This window comes from Triticum aestivum, chromosome 2A (assembly GCF_018294505.1).
Source record: "Triticum aestivum cultivar Chinese Spring chromosome 2A, IWGSC CS RefSeq v2.1, whole genome shotgun sequence".
NCBI lineage: Eukaryota > Viridiplantae > Streptophyta > Magnoliopsida > Poales > Poaceae > Triticum > Triticum aestivum.
Genome location: NC_057797.1, coordinates 440,586,004 through 440,607,845, shown reverse-complemented (window position 1 = coordinate 440,607,845; position 21,842 = coordinate 440,586,004).

Sequence of the window (21,842 nt, the reverse complement as noted above, 5' to 3'; positions counted from 1 at the left end):
GGGGGTGGCTGTGGGAACAGAGTTACGGTGGCGCGTCCATGGAGGCTTCGGCCATGGCGGGGAATGTGCGAGGGGAAGAGCGAGGGAGGGAGAGATCGATCCATACGGGTCTGGGTGGGTGGCGTGGCGCTACGGAAGGCTCGGGGCGCTTCGGGGAAGCAGAAGGTGGCTCGCGCGTGGACGCGCGCGGCAAGCACGCGCCTTCGTCCTCCTGGCAGGGGTGGAAGACGACAGGGAGGAGGCCAGTGGGCTGGGCCAGCGAGCTGGGCCGGCCAGGCAACTGGCCCAGGTAGGTCCTTCTCTCTCTCTCTTTCTTTTATTTCTATTTTTCTTTTGTTCCGTAAGTTTGTGGCATTACTAAAAATCTCTAGGCACTTTCAAAAATCACCAAACTGTGCATGCCCAATGTTTAGAATATATCAAACATGGAACATTTTGGTTTGGGATTATTTGGACATTTAAAATACTTACTACCATTTAAATGCCCAAATGCAATTAACTAATTATTTAATCCAGTGACCCTCTGTTGTCCTAGAAAAGTGTGCACCATTTTTATGAGAGGTTCTAGACCAAGGCAAAGATGATGAACATTTTAGAAGGGCATTTTGGGTTCATTGAAAATGATTTTAGTAACCCTAGTTGGTTTAAGGTGGTGCTGGGGGTTCTGTCATCCCCAATTCAACTTAAATAAAATTTAAACATGATGCAACAAGATGCAACATCAGGCAGTACCAGAAGCTAGGGATGTGAAAACTCACCCCCACTAAACAAGTATCTCGCCCCGAGATTCAAGACGCGAGGTAAGGAGACAGAGGTAACACAAAGCTGATACAGTTTTCATGACCCATACTTCATATTGATCTTTACGTCTTCGCTTTCGATATCTTCATCCAGCACGACACTACTAGGAAAAGGCCTACTAATGGCGCACCTAATTTGGCCATTAATGGCGCATTAGTGGTGCGCCATTAGTGCCACGCCATTAGTATATTTTACTAATGGCGCACCACTGGTGCGCCATTAGTATCTGGTATAGTAATGGTGCACCTTAGATGCGCCATTAGTATATACAACAGTGCGCCATTAGTATGCCTCCCAGGGGGCCATGTATACCCAGGTGCTTTGGCATACTAATGGCGCACAACAACAGGATGCGCTATTAGTAACTTCGGCATACTAATGGCGCACTTTTTAATGATGCGCCATTAGTATCCTTTGGCATACTAATGGCGCACTATGATGTGATGCGCCATTAGTATGAATATTAGGTTTTTTTATTTTTTTTATTTTCTGTTTTTTTGCACAGGTTACAAAATGTATAATTGGACAAAATATAGACAGCACACATCAACAACAGATTCATCAAATACAATAGAAGATTAGTCTCTGAATACGATTCATCATTTTAGTCTCTGAATACAATTCATCATATTAGTCTCCGAATTGAAAAGAACGAACAAAGATAGAACATTATATTACAAGTCTCGAGACCGCGAGTTTTTCTTCACATTACAAGTCGATATCGATCATCTAAAGTACCATCACATAGAAGAGAGCTGTGGTCATCACGATGAGCATCATCACGATGAAACTCATCTTCATCCGGTTCCTCCAACGCTCCCTCCCCTCTCCCGCTAGATAGCGGGCGTATCTAGATTCGGCCTCGGCCCTAGTGGTGTACCCTTTGTAACTATTACCGCTGAATCAGTGAACCTGTCTCCGACACTCCTCCCAGTCATTGTAGACTCCGGGAACCTTACCCTTGTACATGACATACCACGGCATCGCTATGCAGTAGCCAAACGAAACGTTAGTACCAATTCATAGACAATACATAAGCAATATATAAGTATGCAACAGAACGATCGGAAGAGAAAAGCAAGACATTAATAGCATCGATTACATCTAAGTTGAACGACTCTCAAAACCAAAGAGACATACTACAAGTTCATTAAAGTTTAATTACAACATGAGCCAATCGATGTTTCAGAACTAGACACAGCATCACTGCTTTCGACTCGACTCAAGGGACCGGAGCGTGGATGAAGCCGCCGTCTATCATGGGAGTCATGAAACAACGGGCGTTGTCAGCCTGCATTTGTAAGATTGTGTCGATGTCACTGTTGGACGGTTGATTTCTGAGGTAGAACTGCCCCGAGGTACGAAGGACATCTTGATGGATGATTTCCGCAAACTCCGACTGGATGCGAAAGAATTCTTGTCTGATGTCCTTGTCCTGGATTGCCGACACGCTCGCGGCCCAATCTTTGAGTCTACTCGGTAGCAGAAGTTGATGATGGTCCCTTACGATCGCCCGCATGTGATGGATGGCGTAGTAGGCACCCTTCTGACCGCCAGGCGGCTGCTTGACGTAGCAGAACATCGTATTGTGGGAGAACATGTGCTTGCCGTACTTACGAATAGGCCTAGTGAAGGTGCCTCCAGATTTGACGTAGCCGGGGAGAACATCATCAAGAACCTTCTTGACATTTGTGTAGTCTATGTTCGACTGACGGTCCGGGTCGAAATACGTGGCCATGGAATATTTGGGGCTTAGGAGGATGAGCGTGCAACGTGTGTCACTGCAGAAAACACGAAATGTTAAAAGAAAAACGATCGAAATCTAAGAATTCATATGTTACGGGGCGGTTGAGGGGAGGACTTACTCGGGAAAGTAAGGCACGAGGAAGTTATCCTTATCTTGGTTTGCCAGAATGATGCCTTCGAGGTAAGAACTCGCGACTTGCCGGTCCCCAGCGCTGCCCAAGATCTTGGGACGCATGTAGAAGGGGTCGACTATCACGATGTCCGGGGTCTTGTCGCGAATGATCCGCATCTCCATACTCAGCGAAAATAGCCGAACGAAGGTGTAGTGCAGCGGATGAAGGTTCAACATAGCGTGGGTGTCATCAAACCGCAGGACGATCATACCCCCGATGGAGTTATCCACAAAGCCCTTGCCCTCTGGCACCTTGGCCGCGAAAACCGGGTATGCCACATCCTTCTCTCCGAGACGCCGCTTCTCCAAAGAAAGAACACTGTCATGCAGACTCCGTATAGCACCAGTTGCAGCATCGAGCATATTTCTCGGTAGCATCGGCCTACCCGCCACATGCACCCTCCTCGAGATATCCTCAGGTGAAGGTAGCCCGTCCTGAGCATGGATCGTACTCGGTGCCGGCTGGCCCGCACCCTTGTTAGTCTTTCTTTTGCGTGCCTTCTTCTTCTCCTGTAATGGGACCGAGTTCTGCTCACAGACCGCCTTCTTGAGTGTGTTGGGGCTGATAATATTTTGCACCTCGCCTATCTGAGGCTCGGTGAAGTCGGCAGCTGGAGGCGTCTCCTGAGAGCTGAACAGCAGACGACGCCTGTTGCAACTTGGATTCTCCGTGGTACCAGCTAGATCGCGCACGTCTTTTGTTGGGTTGGGTTCTTGAGAAGGAGGCCCCATGAAGTCACCACCGTACCCATGATCGGCAAAGCACTGATCGACGTTGGCAAATGTATCGTCGTCGCCGCCGTTCTGATCCTGTGCCATATGCATGTTTGGATCCAGTGGCATAGGGATGTCCGGCACCGTTGCGGCAGTCTTGCCATGGGGCCGACTTGGCGCCGGCACGACTGGCGGTGTTGTCTTTGGGGTGGTGTCCCCCGCCCCCAAATGAATCTGGCTCTTCGGCCAAAGCAGGGGCCAGCTCAGGCAGGCGCTGAGGGTCATCACGTCATCATCGTCGGCCCCGACGGGTCGAATCGGAGGTAACAACTCGTCGCACCCTGGCAGCACCCGAACCAGTTGAACCCTAAACAAGTTGGGTGGCATCTGGGTACCGTGGAACAAGGGGTTGCCCGGTTGAACGATTTTGCCCTTGGCGACATCGACCAACTCGTTGTTCACGAAGTGCAGGAGAGTGCACGGAACGTCGGCGGCGCCCTGCGAAAACATGTAGGGCGTCAGGGATGCCCAGTCAAAGGCAAGGAGATGAAGTCCTCGACCGAGAGAGGCTTAATTAGTTACCGTGATGATGGCGTCGAGCTCGGCTAATGTCGAGGCACCGCCAACAGCGGGCGTGCAGTTGACAGAGGGGCCGCTTGCTGCAGGGGTGCCGGCCGGCGTACACCCGGGTGCATTAAGCTCCCGTGCCAGCGCCGGAGACACCAATGGCCCCGCCATCGCGTTCTGCGAGTTGCTGGCCGTGAAGCTAGGAATCGGGGGCGGCCCCTGTTGGCCGCCCGCAATCCACGCACTAATCCCCTGGATCAAGGTAGGCACAATGGCGGTGATCGTCGCTCCGAGTTGCTGTTGCACTTGCTCTTGGACAATTTCCGGAATCCGCGCCACCTGTGCCCTTAGTTCTTGAACCTCGCGCGCCTGGCTTTCTGAGCTGGTCTTTTTCTCCTTTCGCCCACTAGTGTTATAGTATGACGACCATTTTGTCGACAAGCCTTTGCCGGCCACACGACCAGCTGACGTCGGCTTACTGAGCTTATCCTTGTTCTTCATTACATTCAACGCCCTATTTAGAGTGGTGTCCCAAGGGTTGCTCTTAGTCGACCCCGTGCTACTGCTTTCAGTCGCCTGCAGAAGGAATGTGAACCATTTAGAAATTTGGCTTCATTAATTAGAATGCGACCATATGGAGCTAATTACGCGGGGGTGTATTCCTTACCAGAACAAGCTCAAGCGCCCTGGTCTTCGGATCCGTGGTAAGCTCCTTTGTTTTCGGGTCCTTCTTGTACCGGGCCCTGACAAAGTTCCTTGTCTGTTTGTCACCGTATTTATCGAAGAGGGGCGGTAGGCCTTGCTCGGCATGGTCCGCCTCCTCCTTGTCCCATACAGGCTCCGCCACTCTGTAACCGCCGGGACCGAGTGTGTGTTCCCCTAAGTTCAGCTCCCGCATTTCTTTCCCCCACTTACTTGATTTGGAGTTTGCAGTGCTCGAGCAATTGATCTTGAAGTCGTTGTAGTCATCTTCGGTGATCGAAGGATTTTTCTCCTTGATCTTCTCATAACTCTCACCTTTCTCGATCATTCTCTTCACATTGCTTTTCCAAGTAGACAGGGCCTTGCTCATCTTCGTGAGGGCAGCATTGTTCACTTTATTCCCTTTGAGGCTTGTTTTTTCAAATTCAGCGGGGAACTTGTATCGTTCGTGCAGCTTCGTGAAGAGGAGGTTGCGCAAATTCCCTCGGTCAGGATGCCTCAGGTTCTCGGTGTTGATCGAGACGGTGCTCCAGAGAATGCACCCGAGCTAAAGCGAGTACCCCTTGACTATTCGTTCGGGCTCCGATGGATTCCCGTCGGAGTCCACTTCAGTAACTTCCTCCTTGAGGGTGCGGAGCACGGTCGGGCGCCGGTCCTTCCGTTGCCTCTTCGGTTGGCTGCCATCTGTGCGTGCGCCGCCATCATCAGTGGTGGCATCCTCGGCGGCACCATCAGTGGTGGCATCAGTGGGGTCATCCTCGGCGGTACCATCAGTGGTCTCAGGATCGGTGGGGAAGGCGGCGTCCTCATACAAGTGAGGTTGTTCCTCCATCTCCTGGGACAACTTCTAGAATGCCTTGCCGCCTGAACCCCCGGCATCATCGTTGTTGGCCATGTTTCTCTCTAAATAGGAACAAAGTTTGGTCAAAAAGTTGGTTATTGTCAAGGAACAAGATCATGGTCTCATCATTTAGGGTTTGTCGACACCGAGGCATCCTAAAAGCTAAGCTTTTATCATTGAGGGTTTTTCGACGCCGAGGCACCCTAAAAGCCTAAGCTTTCATCATTTCGGTTTTTATCGACACCGAGGCACCCTAAAAGCCATGCATTAGTCACAAGTACACCGGGGCACTTGATCCTACTTAATTAACTACTAAGATGCCCCGGCCCATGCATTAGTCACAAGTACCCCATATGTCCTATTTTTAGCAAAGTCATGCTAAAATTCACGGAAAATTTCAGCATGACCTTTGCTGAAAATAGGACATATGGAGTACCCGAATTTGCCAGAACGGAAGTTAATCGACATTCCGGCAAACTCAAGGGCCTCTTGGGTGGACAAGGCAAAAAAGGCCTCCATCACAACATGGAAAATACATTGGCATGTGAAGTTAAACAATATATGCATCTCCAAGCAGTATCATTCAACATTTTGGACAAACCACTACAAGCAACATGAGACACTGAAAACAATTGCTACCAATGAATCTACACTTCTATAAGAAAATAAATCAGAAACTTAGTCTGTCATCATTAGGCAGCCACCATTAGTTATTCCGTTATGTTAAAGCAGAAATAGAAAAATAGACTGAAAACACTAAAATCAGAAACAAATCCAACTGTACAGGCCAATGCATATAGGAAAAGTGAGGGGTTGAACTTCATTTTTTTTCAGGTTTTCTTGGGTGTATGAGGTCTACTCTAATTTTTTTTGAAAAGTGAACCTTCTGTACTGGCCAATGCATATAGGAAAAGTGAACCTGCTGTACAGGCCAATGCATATAGGAAAATTAAGTCATGGAGAGTTGTTCATGATGTTCCTTGCCTTTTTTGTCGAACAAACTTGATGCTTAAATTTTGGGTCTGAACATCATGGATTACTTTGTACTAGTTTACAGAGACGGGGCAGAACAGTTACTTGTTGTATATATATTGCAATGTTTCTCCAATTTATCAGCTCTCAGTCATAGTAGTACAATATACTTGGTGTATTTATGGGTCCACTTAGCATGAAGGAGCTTGATCAAATTGAGAATCAAACAGAAATATCGTCAAGCATATCAGGTCAAAGAAGGCAAAAAACTTGTTACATAAGGTAAGGTTCAACAGCTTCAGAACTTTTTCTGTGATAAAAATACTGCTTCAGTTTAAGAACATGTCTTAATTTTGAATTCTCTTAGTGAAAACCTACTTCAAAGCATCTAAATGGTGATGTATCCACTGTAGTTAGGATTTAGCTCAACTTTTAAGAAAAAAAATTCTATAGAGTTATGTTCACTATATATGACGGTGTTGTTAGTGGTTATGCCTTGCTTATGTCAAAGCCACATATTTTTGGAGAATAAGGTATTCCTTGATGAGCTATTTGACCTCAGAAATAAGGTACTGATGGATCAGGAACTTCGTACAATCCTCACCCTAGATAGTATGCTCCTTCTGTTACTTATAGATGAGCATACAACGATCGGCCAGTATAAAGTGAGGCTTTTTGGCTCCCGGGCTCCATGAAGCCCGAATTTTATTAAAAATTGACCTTCTAAGTTTCAGAAACATCTAAGAATATACACAAGTACTTATAGATGTATACTAGATGTGTGTAAAATTTCATTATGAAGTAAGTTTTCATGTGAGTTGTACAAAAAAAATCATGTACTTCTATAGAGAATAGTACATGTGCTAGAAATACATGATTTTGTTAGTATTGCCTAGCTCGCACATTTGTGTATTTTACAGCCAAATGGTATAAATCCATAGGTATGTGTGCATTTTCTCTAATTTTTTGAAACCTTAAAATTATAACTTTGAAAATATCAAATTTCAGGCTCCATGTAGCTCGAGCTCCATTAGCAATTTCTACGGATAATATTACATACAAATATGACTTCGTTTGGTGCCTAGTCAACCGTCATGTGGATCTTACATGTCAGCAAGATGTGTCAAGACAAGTTAAATTGGGAAGTCTTCCAGAAATGTATATCTACCGGGCAAAAATTGGAGACAGAAATAAGTCTAGGACAACAAAATTTAGCAACTTCAAATTGACCCATATTCTTTGCAACTTAAGCAACAAAGTTAATTCCAATAAAGGAACTTGTCTATGAAACTTGTATTAAACTTCTTACATGGAAGGAAATATATGGAGTTTTCCAGAAAAATAAATGCATCGTGGACGGCGGTGTGGGGGGGAGGAGGAGGGGGAGCTCATGGGGGCGGTGGTGTGGACGGGGCGACGAGGTGGGGCGACGAGGTTCGAGTGGTGGTGGTGCGACGAGGTCCGGGAGGCGACGAGGTCCGGGTGGTGGTGGTGCTCCGGCGACGGTGGTGTGGACGGGGAGAGCGGCACCGAGGAGACGAGGACGACGGGGCGGCGGGGCGGCGGCGTCGGGAGAGGAGAGGGCGGCGTCACGGCGTCGAGGCGTCGCGGCGGAGATGAGGACGACGGGGCGGCGTCGCGGCGTCAGGGCGGCGTCGAGGCGGCGGGGCAGCGGCGTCGGGAGAGGAGAGGGGAAGGGGATCGAGGGCGAGGGCGAGGGAGAGAGAGGGGATAGGTTTGGGCCGGGGATAGGAGAGGGGAAGGGGATCGAGGGCGAGGGCACAATACTAATGGCGCACCACCCCTTGGTGCGCCATAAGTACATCCATACTAATGGCGCGCCTCACCCTCGTGCGCCATTAGTATTTTTTTTCTGCTCGAGCCAACAGGTTATCTTCCACCTGACCTGATCCACACCAAGCTCCCTCTACTAGCTCGATTGGTCTGCAGCTTGTTCTCACACCAAGAGGTCCTGGGTTCGATTCCCAGGCTCCACAATTTTTTATGCATTTAAAATGCTGTTTGATAATTATTTGTGTTTAAATATGTTCAAACTTGTTTAAATCATAACCGTAATATTTTTTTTATAAGACAGTAATAATTTTTTAAAAAATATCATCAAACAGTAATGCCGGTGGAGCGGGGGAGGGTGCGCGGGGTGCGGGGGGTCGGCGGCAGCGGTTGAGTAGGGGAGGGGTGCGGGGGGTCGGCGGCGGCGGCCGGTGGACTGGGGGGTGCTCAGCGGCGAGGGGGGCCGGATCTGGCGAGGTGGGATAGCGATCGAGATGGAGGGGGATCGAGATCGAGTGTCCATGAAATTTAAAAATATTCATGATAGTTCAAAAAGTGCCCATGAAATACAATCGAGAAATGAAGGCTACGATTTAAATACAATCGATCTTAGCTAGCTATCTGTTTACAATCTTCTTGCCCTTCTTTTTCGCAAATGGAGTTCTTCTGTGGAACGGACGTCCTTTAGGTAGGGTGGTCCTGCTTCTTCTTGTGGTGTATGCTGCTACTTCAACATCGTCGTCATGTTCGATCCTCGGGTCGCCGTACTTGTCGAAGTCTTGCTCATTGGCTACTCCATCCATTCCGATGATCTTCCTTTTGCCTCTCCTCACGACAACACGACTGGAATTTGACGGGTCGGTAATGAAGAAGCATTGGTCCACTTGGGAAGCCAGTACCCATGGCTCATTTTTCGCGGTGACGTTTGCGCCCGCGCCCATGGTGGTGAAATACCGGTCTTCTTTTAGGATGCTCTTCGCCCATCTGACACGGAACATCGGGACCTTCTCTCCAGCGTAGCTCAGCTCCCAGATCTCCTCGATCCTTCCGTAGTATCTGTCCTTGTCATTACCGGTGTAGGATTCCATCGTTACCCCGAAGTTCTGATAACCATCGCTCTTCATGTCCTTGGCCTCGGTGTAGAATGTGTAGCCGTTGATATCGTACGCCTCATAGGTCATCAGGTTGTGCTCGGCGCCCTGTGACAAGGCGAATATGAGTTGTTCTTCCACGGAAGAATCCTCATGTAAAGGGTACGACAGAAGCTTCTGCTTGAACCAACGCGTGAAACATGAGTTGTGCTCTTTGAGTATATCTCCGTCCGTCCTCTGTTGGCCTCGGTCATTGTACGTCTTCTTAATAAAGGTTTTGTGCTCTACCACCCAAGGATCGACCACGTCTATGTGTTGTAGCGCGGCTAGGTTTGCTCTTTCAAAGTCGGCGAGTCGACCCTCGAAGTCGACATGCATTTCGCGGCGACCCTCACGGTGACCCCATCTAGCGAACCTGCTGAGGTGCCTGTTGACGGGCAGACCAACGGGGTTCTCGATGCCTAGATAATTCGTGCAGTAGGAGATGCACTCTTTGGTCAGAAAGCCCCTAGCTATGCTTCCCTCTGGACGTGACATGTTGCGAACGTATCCTTTGATGACACCATTCATCCTTTCGAACGGCATCATGCTGTGCAGGAACGTCGGCCCGAGTTGCATGATATTGTCCATGATATGGACCAGCAGATGCACCATAACGTCGAAGAATGCGGGCGGGAAGTACATCTCAAGCTCGCATAGTATCACCACGATCTCTTCCTGTAGCCTTCTGAGTTGCCTCACGCCAACAGACTTCCGAGAGATGACGTCGAAAAAGTTGCATAGGCCAAATAGCGTTTCACGGATGTGCGCATCCATGATCCCACGGATTGCAACTGGAAGTATCTGCGTCATCAGCACGTGACAGTCGTGAGACTTCATCCCGCTGAACTTGTGCTTCACTGGGTCTAGGTATCTACTTGTCTTCCCCGCGTAACCGTAAGAAAGTTTTACTCCTAGGAGGCAGGTGAAAAACTATTCGATCTCCTCCTGACTTAGAGTGAAGCACGCGGGAGGGTAGTCATTTCCGGTCTTCTTGGCCTTTTTGCCTTTGCGACATCTTTCCGTGTCCTGCTTTGCCTCATCATCATCATCATCATCATCATCATCCTCATCATCATCATCATATATAGCGTGAAGCTCCTGCCTGATGCCCATTGATTTCAAGTCTGCCCTTCCTTTCGGCCCATCTTTGGTCCTCTCTGGCATGTTGAGCAGGGTACCAAGCAGACTCTCGCACACGTTCTTCGTGATATGCATTACATCAAGGTTGTGAGGCACACGGTGGATCTTCCAGTACGGCAAGTCCCAGAAAACAGACCTCGTTTTCCATACCTTCACCAGCGGCTCTGGCGCCTTTCGCTTCTTTCCCGGCTCTGGCGCCTTTTGCTTCTTTCCCGGCAGTGGGCAATCTTTCCAATTTTTCAACAGCTCATCTATTTCCTCGCCGCTCCTCGTACGCGGGCGTCCTCGGGGTTCAGTTTCACCATTGAACAGATCCTTGCGTTTTCTCCACGGGTCATCGTCGCGAAGCCACCTTCGATGTCCCATGAACACGGTTTTCGAAGACCCGGGATCTCTATCTAGCTGGTGATACGTTGTGTCATCCATGCACCTAACGCATCCAGAAAATCCGTGGACCACCTGCCCCGCGACATATCCGTAACCGAGATAGTCGTGCACCGTCGTGAGCAGCGCAGCTCTCATAGGGAAATATTCTTTCTCTGCGGCGTCCCACGTATTGGCTGGCATTTTCCACAGCGTGTCAAGCTCCTCTTTCAGCAGCCCCAGATACAGATTGATGTCATTCCCTGGTTGTTTCAGTCCTTCAATTAGCATACTCATGTGAATGTACTTCCTCTTCATGCACAACCAGGGGGGAAGGTTGTACATCCACACAAACACAGGCCAGGTGCTATGTGTGCTTCTCTGGCTGCCAAACGGATTGACTCCATCGGTGCTCGCGCCCAGCATGATGTTCCTTGGATCGTTCCCAAATTCTAGGTCTTCGAAGTTCAACGCTTGCCACTGGCTCGCATCCTTAGGGTGACTCAGCATCTTGTCTTTTTTATCTACCTCCGGATCATTTGCGTCATCTTCTCGCTTCTTCTCCTCCCTATCTGCGTGCCAACGCAGGAGCTTTGCTACCTTAGGGTCCGCGAAATACCGCTGCAGACGAGGAGTGATCGGAAAGTATCACACCACTTTTCGAGGAGCTTTCTTCCTCTTCTTGTATCGAGTGACGCCGCACACCGGACATATGGTAGACTCCGCGTGCTCGTCCCGATAAATGATGCAATTGTTCATGCACACATGGTATTTCACGTGCGGTAAATCCAGAGGACACACGATTTTCTTCGCCTCCTCCAAACTGGTCGGGCACTTGTTCCCCTTGGGAAGACATTTGTGCCAGAATGACATGTTCTCGTCGAAGCATGCGTCGGTCATTTTGTGTTTTACCTTCATCTCCAGAGCCTTGAGCGTTACTTTCAGGCGGGTATCCTCGGGCCTGCATCCTTCATACAATGGAGTAACCGCGTCTAACTCAAGTTGATCCATCTTGGCTTTCTCTCGGGCGGCAGCTCTTGCGTTATCCGTCTGCTTGAGAAGCAACTCTTGAATATGAGGGTCCTGCACCTAGCCCATCGATGGTCCAGCGTCGTCTGCTCTGCCGGCATCATCATCTTCATGATCATGCCCGTCGTCTGCTCCGGCATCTTCCTCATCATCATGTCCTGCATCTTCTACATGATAACTATGTACAGCATCACCGTCGTGATCATCTCCTGGGGATTCTTCGTCTTCTCGCCCGCCCGAGCCGCGGTGGTTGTCTTGCTGTCCTTCCTCATTTCTTGCCCGGCCCCCATGGACGACTTCGTAGTCATCTTCATCACCTTGCCACCGATAGCCATCCATGAAACCACGCAAGAGCAGGTGGTCCCGCACCTGCCTGGATTCCGGGTCCGCAATAAGGCTCTTCAGCTTGCATCTTCGACATGGACATCTTATCTCCATCTCGTTCTTTTGAAGCATCTCGGCCTTCGCGGACCTCAAAAACCTATTCACGATGCCTTCGGTCATCATGCGGACCATGGTCGCCTGCGGGGCAGAGCAAAACGATATTTTAGAACCAAGAAAAAATTTGGCATGACTTTCCCTAAAAATAGGACCAAAAAGAATGCTTAATGACAAAATTCTCGCCAAAACGGAAATGAATCAACATTCCGGCAAAATATTGGCAACTATCGCATTTCAAATATCGGTACACCTCCAAACACAAACACATATGCAACACCACAAACATATGCAACACCATGAACATACATAGATCTAGCTAGGCCATAAAAAGTGCATGTGCACATTGTTGTAGGGAGAACAACATAAATATAGCTTCCCCCCTTACTTACCTATCAAAACAAGGTAATTTAACCACTTAAATTGAATGAATCTATGGTGGAAATGAGGTGAAAAAGAGGAGGCACCCAAGACAAGGGAGGTGGAGAGAATGAAGTGGGGAGAAAGTGAGTGTGGGTAGGAGAGGTTGTCCAAAATATCTTGTTGCTTCCCACTTACTAATAGCGCACCAACTCTAAATGCGCCATTAGTAATCCAGGTTACTAATGGCGCACCTTCTGGTGGTGCGCCATTAGTAGTTTTGCAAAAGAAAAAAAAAGAAAACATACTAATGGCGCACTGTTCCACAGTGCGCCATTAGTAGTTTTGCAAAAAATGGAATAAAAAATATAATAAAAAAAACATACTAATGGCGCACTATTCAACAGTGCGCCATTACTAGTTTAAACTAGTAATGGCGCACGGTGGAACAGTGCGCCATTAGTAGTTTTGCAAAAAAAGGAATAAAAAATATAATAAAAAAACAACATTAGTGGCGCACTTTCCGACCGGTGCGCCATTACTATTTACAACTAGTAGTGGCGCACTGTGTCTGGATGCACCATTAGTATGTTTGGACAGGAGCACTAGTTCAAAAAAATTGATACTAATGGCGCACCCTGGGCCAGGTGCGCCATTAGCAGTTTCAACTCTAATGGCATATCAGAAGGTGGTGCACCATTAGTATATACTAATGCCGCACCGCTTGTCTGGTGCACCATTAGTGTCAATCCCATCTATAGCCCTTTTTCTAGTAGTGCGACGATGACAGAAAGAGACTCTATAGGAATCGATCTTCTCGAAGATCGAACAACTGACGATCAACTAATGGAATGAGACATAACAATATCTCTCGAGTTGAGACGCAAAACACCCATCATAAGCAATGGAAACAAACTGATGACAAGGGTTCAATTTGGTAGGCAACAATCCCACGCCAGGTCACGACGTAGCGGGGGTTAGCTGCCATGCTTCCATAGCAGGGCACCTTAGGGAAGGTGACTCGTAGAGCTATTCCCTTAGGTGGCAAAAAGAATTACTTTTAATACAAAGATCATTGAATCTCTTTATACTAGCCTAAGGCAATCACAATCGATCATTTGACGGAGTTCGGGAGAACGACACACTCTGTCTAGAATGGATGATGTGAACTAGCTTGTTGAAGACAACGCAAGGGATGATTTTGCTTCCACGTGCTCTCAAGAACTTGAGCATTTCCATATTCTTCAAGGTTCTACCAACATCCGTGTCGAGGATCCTGGCATCAAATCTTACTACCATGATGAATAGTGATGGACAATGCGGATACAAAGGAAGATAACACCTTCTCAGACTTCCCCTTAGCGAGGCTAAGGAAACAAAATCTGGATGATCGACCGAGAGACATTTAGCACTCCACTTCTAATGTTCTGCTTGATGTGCTAGCGTAATCCATTCATAGATATGGTTTGATATCTAGGACATCAAGTAAAAGGTCGGACTTCGGGAACACAAAAATCCATAAGGAACAACTATTGGAATAATCCTACGAAATCCTTATGGGGAGGTGGTCAACTTTCTCAATAAAGATACTACAATAATAAGTCCTCCGGCCGGGTGTGTTGGCCACGACATCCACTTTACCGGGTTACAGAGAGACCAATATTATAGTTCTTGAGAAACGTTCCAACCATCATATCTGCCTGAGATTCAGATCTGGTTGGTGTCAGGATATTCCAGACTCATCAAGTCTAGAAAGAAAAATGAAAGTTTAAAACACAATTCGACGAGATTACGTTGCGAGATTCTCGGGAAATGAACTACGATAGCAAGCTCCAAAACATGAGCTGGTTCTGCTACAAACTTCTGAACACGCTATCCAAGACAAGCATGACCACGTAGTAGTCTTATAATAAAACACTATCGTGTTCAAGTTGGGAACCATCATCGGGGATATCGAAGTCTTGTGCATTACCATGGATTAGCACTTAACTCCTTTCCCTAGAACAAATCAGTCAGTGGCTTGGTGTGCTAGGGACACATATGGAGTGGAGGCGGCCAACCTATCAAACCATGATGTACTTCGCACATATGCGTGACTAACTTGGGATGATTCTAGAGTAAACAAAACAAACCTTTCTCAAATTCATGGCGACAACTTACACCTAATGCACGTGAACTTGCAGAAAGTCACTTCTTACACCAAACAGGTATTTCATAAACGGGACATGAAGATAATGCTTACAAAAGTTTCCAACACTAGCTTGATGTTCAACATGAATCAAGGAGGAGACAAGGATGTTGTCGATGGGCTCAACAACAATTCATCCAGGTTTCCATATAGATGGAATTCCACAACTACATGAACAAGACGATAGTGTTGGTCAGACCCAAAAGATATAATGGTGCATGCTCGAGGGGTCAACCAAGAGTGAGACACCATTATGAATATCATTGGTTCTGCTTTTACTTGATGATAGCCCATACTCAAGTCAAAGTTTTGACAAGGTAATAGATCAACTGATCACGAGGATCAATCAATGAAGATATCACCTATCTTCAACACATGCAAATATATCCCCTGAAATGAGTTGAGCTGGCAAGCTTTTATCTTCCAACTATCCAAGTTATTGTTTAGCTTAACCAAATAGCTCAGGGGGTAACCCACACAGATTTCTTGGAGAATGGGTGGTTTACAAGAAACCAACGCGATCACGAGCTCAACATAGCGGTCAGGTGACAACCTGGTAACACTTCCGAAAAGATTTTTGAAAAATCACGAACCACCGATATGTTACTGAGCTTGGGAACAATCTTTCTTTTCAAGGCAAGAAGATATGGTCAAACGAGCAAGGGATTGACACAATCCTAACTCACTGATCGAAGAGTGCATCGGAAATAAGGACTAGGTAGCACAATCAACCTTAGGGTCATGATTCAATAATCAACACGCTAAGAATGAGGTTATTGTCCAATTAACTACCAAGCAACGGAATTTCTAGGAGCATAGATTTCACACACCATGATTCACTTGTTGGCATTCCGGTTACAACAACACGGGACCGAGGAATGAAAAATGATGGCAAGAAGTATCATTGCGTCAAAAATTCATGAGAGATGGTGCAATTCTCATGACAATCCTGACATATAGGGGGTAATACTCCGAGGTAGAACAGAACAAAAGCTGGATTGGCATTTTGATCCACGGAATACAACTACTTTGGCCCAATCCTCGAAATGGACAAGGTATTGGAGTTTGTTTCTCCTATCCATTCTGAAATAGAATGGCTTGACGGACCACAAGAATAGTACGCATCGAAGAACACGAATGCACGACATAAACTTGAATATCAACTGATAGACAAGGATCGGAATACAACTACAGAGGGACAACTCAAAGGAACATATATCTTTCTGAGTTGTGGATGCATAGGTTAGTATGTCGAACAAGTTCAACATATGTCTTCCGGATAATCCATGCTGAAAAGGAAGGACTGACAGATTCACAATATGAATGGAGTACTCCTCAAGAGCACCCTGGTTGTGATCTTTTGGTTCAAAAGAACTTCTGCCATGAATTGTTCATGGTATTTGGAAGAATGATATACCACGGACCTCGAGGACTATCGCAAAGATTACTAATATCCTAAAGGAACTAGCAAACACTATCAACACGAGGTAAGAATAGTGAATCTCGGGTTCAAAAACCCAGGAATAGAATACCTACTAACTAAATAACATCAGGAGATCCTTTCGAGAATGGTGGCCAGAATCATCACACTGGGAACACCAAACATGGCTAGATTACTAGGTGATCCCCTAAGACACCTAGGATCGTAATAATAACTCCAACATATATGTCGAGGCAATGGAGTACCTCAACTCAGCAATTAGTGTGATTAATCTGGCCCAAAAGGAATATCGGGAACGAGAAGAAGGGATTTGCAAATGCATCAGACTATTTAGAAACCTGGGATGACTTGGACAGCATAACGACTGTAAAAGCTCGATAAGATTTGAGACATCCTGCAAAGTGGTGGCATAACCACTTAACATCGCAATATCAAGTTCCAAGTCCAACTAACAACACACTGGAGTAGTAGAAACTGTACTGAGGCTTAAATCCAACAATCCTAGGCAACTACGGTTTAGTAACACGTCATCCTGAGAGATAGAAGAGAAGCCTAGTTCTTAACCCCGTAGAAAAAAGATAAGATGACTCAGATTAGAAGGTCATGAGGATAAGGAGTAAAAAGAGCCTTACATTCCCTTCCACAATCAATTCCCTTATATAACTAAATCATTTCTAGACTCAACTTCCACCAGTTTGGCTTGGTAATCCTACAAGCAGTCAGGCTCTGATAGCAAAGCTGTCAGGACCCCGATTCCAAGTCACATTGATCTAGCCGGTAACACCTCATATCACTTTGCGGCCTCACGCACGGTATTCCCACGGGTGTCGCCTTACCATGGCCTGGGACCGTTTGCGCCTTTTGGCTCACGTATATGATAGTGTCGCTAGCATCCATATGACAGAGAACCCGGGCCGACATGACTAGTCGTGAACCCAAAGTGGCACTAACTTACGGGGACTGGCATACATGAATCAACATCGAGCATGTTGGTCAACAACGTGCAAATCCGGGCTGTAGCACTGGGCTAACAAGACTCCGGTGAACCGGGCTATAGCAGGCTAGGCAGGACTCCGGATGTCACCGCGTGACATTTCCCCGAAGGGACAGACACAGGAACGAAGTGAATCACATGCCGGCTAGTCAAGTGTCCTGAGTAGTAGTGCTGGGCTAGTAGGACTCCGGTGAACCGGGCTGTAGCGGACTACTATGGCTCATGGAAGCACTAGACTACATTTCCCCATGGGAGAGGCTGTCAAGGATAAACAACTAGGTTGTTGAATCCCACACATACCAAGCATTTCAATCATACACACAATATGCCCGATATGTGTAAATACAACATGGCATCACAACATAACTCTACGACTGAAGTATTTATTCATTAGGCTCCGAGGAGCGAGATATTACAAACATGGGTCTCATGACCCAACATACAGAGCATACAAGCAACAAGCACATGAGGAAGCTTACCTTGTCTGAGTATAGACAACTACAAATGAAAAAGGCTGAGAAGCCTGATTATCTACAAGACCCTCCCAAGGGTACAAGATCGTAGCTGAGGTAACAAGCTAAACGTCGAAGTCCACATGGAACTACTAGCGAGACTGAAATCTCTCTGCAAAAACATAAATTAAGCAAACGTGAGTACAAATGTACCCAACAAGACTTACATCAGAACTAACTACATATGCATCAGTATCAATAAAGGGGTGGTGGAGTTTAACTGCAGCAAGCCAGCTTTGACTCGGTGGCTATCCTGAACTACGACTTCAATTAACTCTTTGAGGTGGCGCACACGAGTCCACATGTTCACCATATCAGTACACCACTATGAATCCGCTCCCGTCTCCCTACGAGAACGCCATCCATAGCACTCACGCTTATCTTGCGCATTTTAGAGTATTCACTTTCACTTGTCTATGAACTATGCAAGGGGTCCAAGTTTCCATATCCGGGGAATCCAGCTTTTCGAATAGATAATGATAACCCTGCAGGGGTGTACTTCTTCACACACGCTCTCGACACTTATCACCCTGTACACATCATGTACCTCGGCAACCTTCAAGCGGAAGCCGGGCGAGGGGGTCGGCCATGACCTGACTAACCAACAAGTCTCTAGTCCAGATTTATTGCCTATTCGGGTTCCATCCGCAAGGAGATCCGGCCGGGGTGTCACTCACGGCCCCAAACGATTTGAGCAGGGTTCCCAAGCCCACCATCCGGGTGCCACTTGGTACACCCTGCCACTGTGCCTAGTCTGTCCCAAGCCCACCTGTACCGGGTGCCACTTGGTAGACTACTAACACTACCTACAAACACCAGAAACTAATTGCAACTCCTGGACAGAGATCGAGTTGATTAATAAGCTGAGAGGGGCCGAGTTACCGGAACCCAATGTGTGGTAGTAACTGTTCATGGATCACAAACACAGAACTCAATTCCTGAGCATGGCTGCAATGAGACAACCCACCATGTACTCCTACATGTCCTCTCACCGCTACCTTTACCAAATCGTGTTCACACACTTAGCTCACACACAGTAGGACATGTTCAACACCATTCCAATTCATCCCCGATGAATCAGACCTGACTCAACTCTAAGCAGTAGCAGGCATGACAAACAAGCATGAATGAGTAGGCACATCAGGGCTCAAACAACTCCTACTCATTCTAGTGGGTTTCATCTATTTACTGTGGCAACGACAGGTCATGCAGAGGAAAGGGGTTCAGCTACCGCACCATGTAACAATTGAAACAGTGTTGTCCTAATGCAGTAAAAGAGAGCAGGAGCGAGAGAGTGAGATTGTATCAAAATGAACAAGGGGGTTTTGCTTGCCTGGCACTTCTGAAGATAGTATAGCTCTTCATCGGTGTCATCGAATTCATCGCTGGATCAACGTCTACTGAGGGGGGACAAACACCGGCAACTGAGAAAGAACACAATCAACACATGACAATATGCAACAATATGATGCATGTTATGACATGGCAATATGAATGTGTTTTGGGCTAATGCAGCATAAAGTCATTTTAATGGAAGTGGAATTCAAAACTATATCAAATTCCAATTCTAAACCTATTATGAAATTTGCCATAATCATGTTTCATCCTAAACAGTGAGGTTAACTTACTCAAACATGCATCAAAATGGTACAGATGGGTTCCTTGAATTTTTTTGATAATTTTTCATATATGATTTATTTCATTTAGATCTATAGAGTACTTTCTATGATTTTTCAAGTTTTGGATATTTTCTGAAAATAATAAATCATTTAAGATTTATTTAAATTCCAGAAAGGAATTATTGCATCAGCATGACCACACAGTGACATCAGCAGGTCAACGGCGCGGCCCAGGTCAAACCTGACCTGTGGGGCCCACTGGTCAGTGACCCAGTGCTGCCTAGAGTCACAGACAGGTGGGCCTGGTCAACGGCCACGTTAGCGTAGTCAACACTGACGCGTGGGTCCTGCTGGCTTATAAGCTGAACTAAAAATAAAGTAAAACCTAGGTTAATTAGATGTGGGGCCCATCTGTCAATGGCACACGGTTAACTAATGGCATCATTAGTGCTAAACTAAACTAATGAGCCACGTCAGCGGTTAGCGTCGGCGATGACCGGAGCACGACGGCGCTCGCCGTCCGGCCAACTCCGGCGTCGGGAGGACGCGCGGCTGGTCTCGTTGGAACAGCCGCGACGCGGCGCGTCCAACGGAGGTTGCGGCTGCGGCTGGGGTGGCCGGTAGCGGCAACTGCGGCGAGCAAGGCGGCGGCCGGAGCTCGGACAACGACGGAGATGGTGCTATAGGGCACGGCAGGGAGAAAGCGTGGGTGTTTCGGGTTCGCAGGAGCGCGGTGAGCACGCCGGTGATGCTCGGGCGAGCGGCTGAGCTCAGGAGCGTGGAGCTTGTTGACCATGGCGGCGGCGAGCCTCGACGGAGATGGGGAAAGGAGCTCGAGCAAGAACGCGAGTAGGGGAGGAGGGGGAATAGGTCCGTGAGCTCACATCGGGTTGAATTAAGGAGACGACGATCTCGGGGGAGGCCCGATGACGACGTACGGCGACGGTGATCTCGGCCCTCCGAGGTTGGAGACGACGATCTCGGGGGAGGCCCGATGACGACGTACGGCGACGGTGATCTCGGCCCTCCCGGCCTGCTTGGCTTGGTGAAGACGACCAGGACGATGCGACGGAGGTTGTGGTCATGGGAAGAGGGCGAGGGGGTGGCTGTGGGCGCGGAGTTACGGCGGCGCGTCCATGGAGGCTTCGGCCATGGCGGGGAATGGGCAAGGGGAAGAGCGAGGGAGGGAGAGAACTATCCGTACGGGTCTGGGGGTGGCGTGGCGCTACGGAAGGCTCGGGGCGCTTCGGGGAAGCAGGAGGTGGCTCGCGCGTGGACGCGCGCGGCGAGCACGCGCCTTCGTCCTCCTGGCACGGGAGGAAGACGACAGGGAGGAGGCCAGTGGGCTGGGCCAGCGAGCTGGGCCGGCCATGCAAGTGGCCCAGGTAGGTCCTTCTCTCTCTCTTTCTTTTATTTCTATTTTTCTTTTGTTCCGTAAGTTTGTGGCATTACTAAAAATCTCTAGGCACTTTAAAAAATCACCAAACTGTGCATGCCCAATGTTTAGAATATATCAAACATGGAACATTTTGGTTTGGGATTATTTGGACATTTAAAATACTTACTAGCATTTAAATGCCCAAATGCAATTAACTAATTATTTAATCCAGTGACCCTCTGTTGTCCTAGAAAAGTGTGCACCATTTTTTGTCAGAGGTTCTAGACCAAGGCAAAGATGATGAACATTTTAGAAGGGCATTTTGGGTGAAAATGATTTTAGTAACCCTAGTTGGTTTAAGGTGGTGCTGGGGGTTCTGTCATCCCCAATTCAACTTAAATAAAATTTAAACATGATGCAACAAGATGCGACACCAGGCAGTACCAGAAGCTAGGGATGTGACATGCATAGAGTAACATGTCGAATGAGTTCAACATATTTCTTCTGGAAAACTCATGCAGAAAGGTAGAACTGGCAGAGTCACAACACAAAATCAAGAACTCATCAAAGAGCACTCTGGTTGTGATCTTTCGGTTCAACAAGGAACTTCTGCCATAAGTAGTTCATGGTATTGGAAGAACGATATACCATGGACCTCGAGGACTATCGCAAAGGTTACTAAGATCCTAAAGGTACGAGCAAACACTATCAACACGAAGTAAGTAGAGTGAATATTGGGTTCAAGAACCCAAAGATGGAATACCTACTAGCTAAATGGCATCACGGGATGCTTTTGAGAATGGTGGCCAGAATCATCACACTGGGAACACAAAACATGGCTAGTTTACTAGGTGATCCTCTAAGACACCTAGGGTCATAATAATAACTCCAACATATATGTCGAGGCAACAGAGTACCTCAACTCACTGATTAGTGTGGTT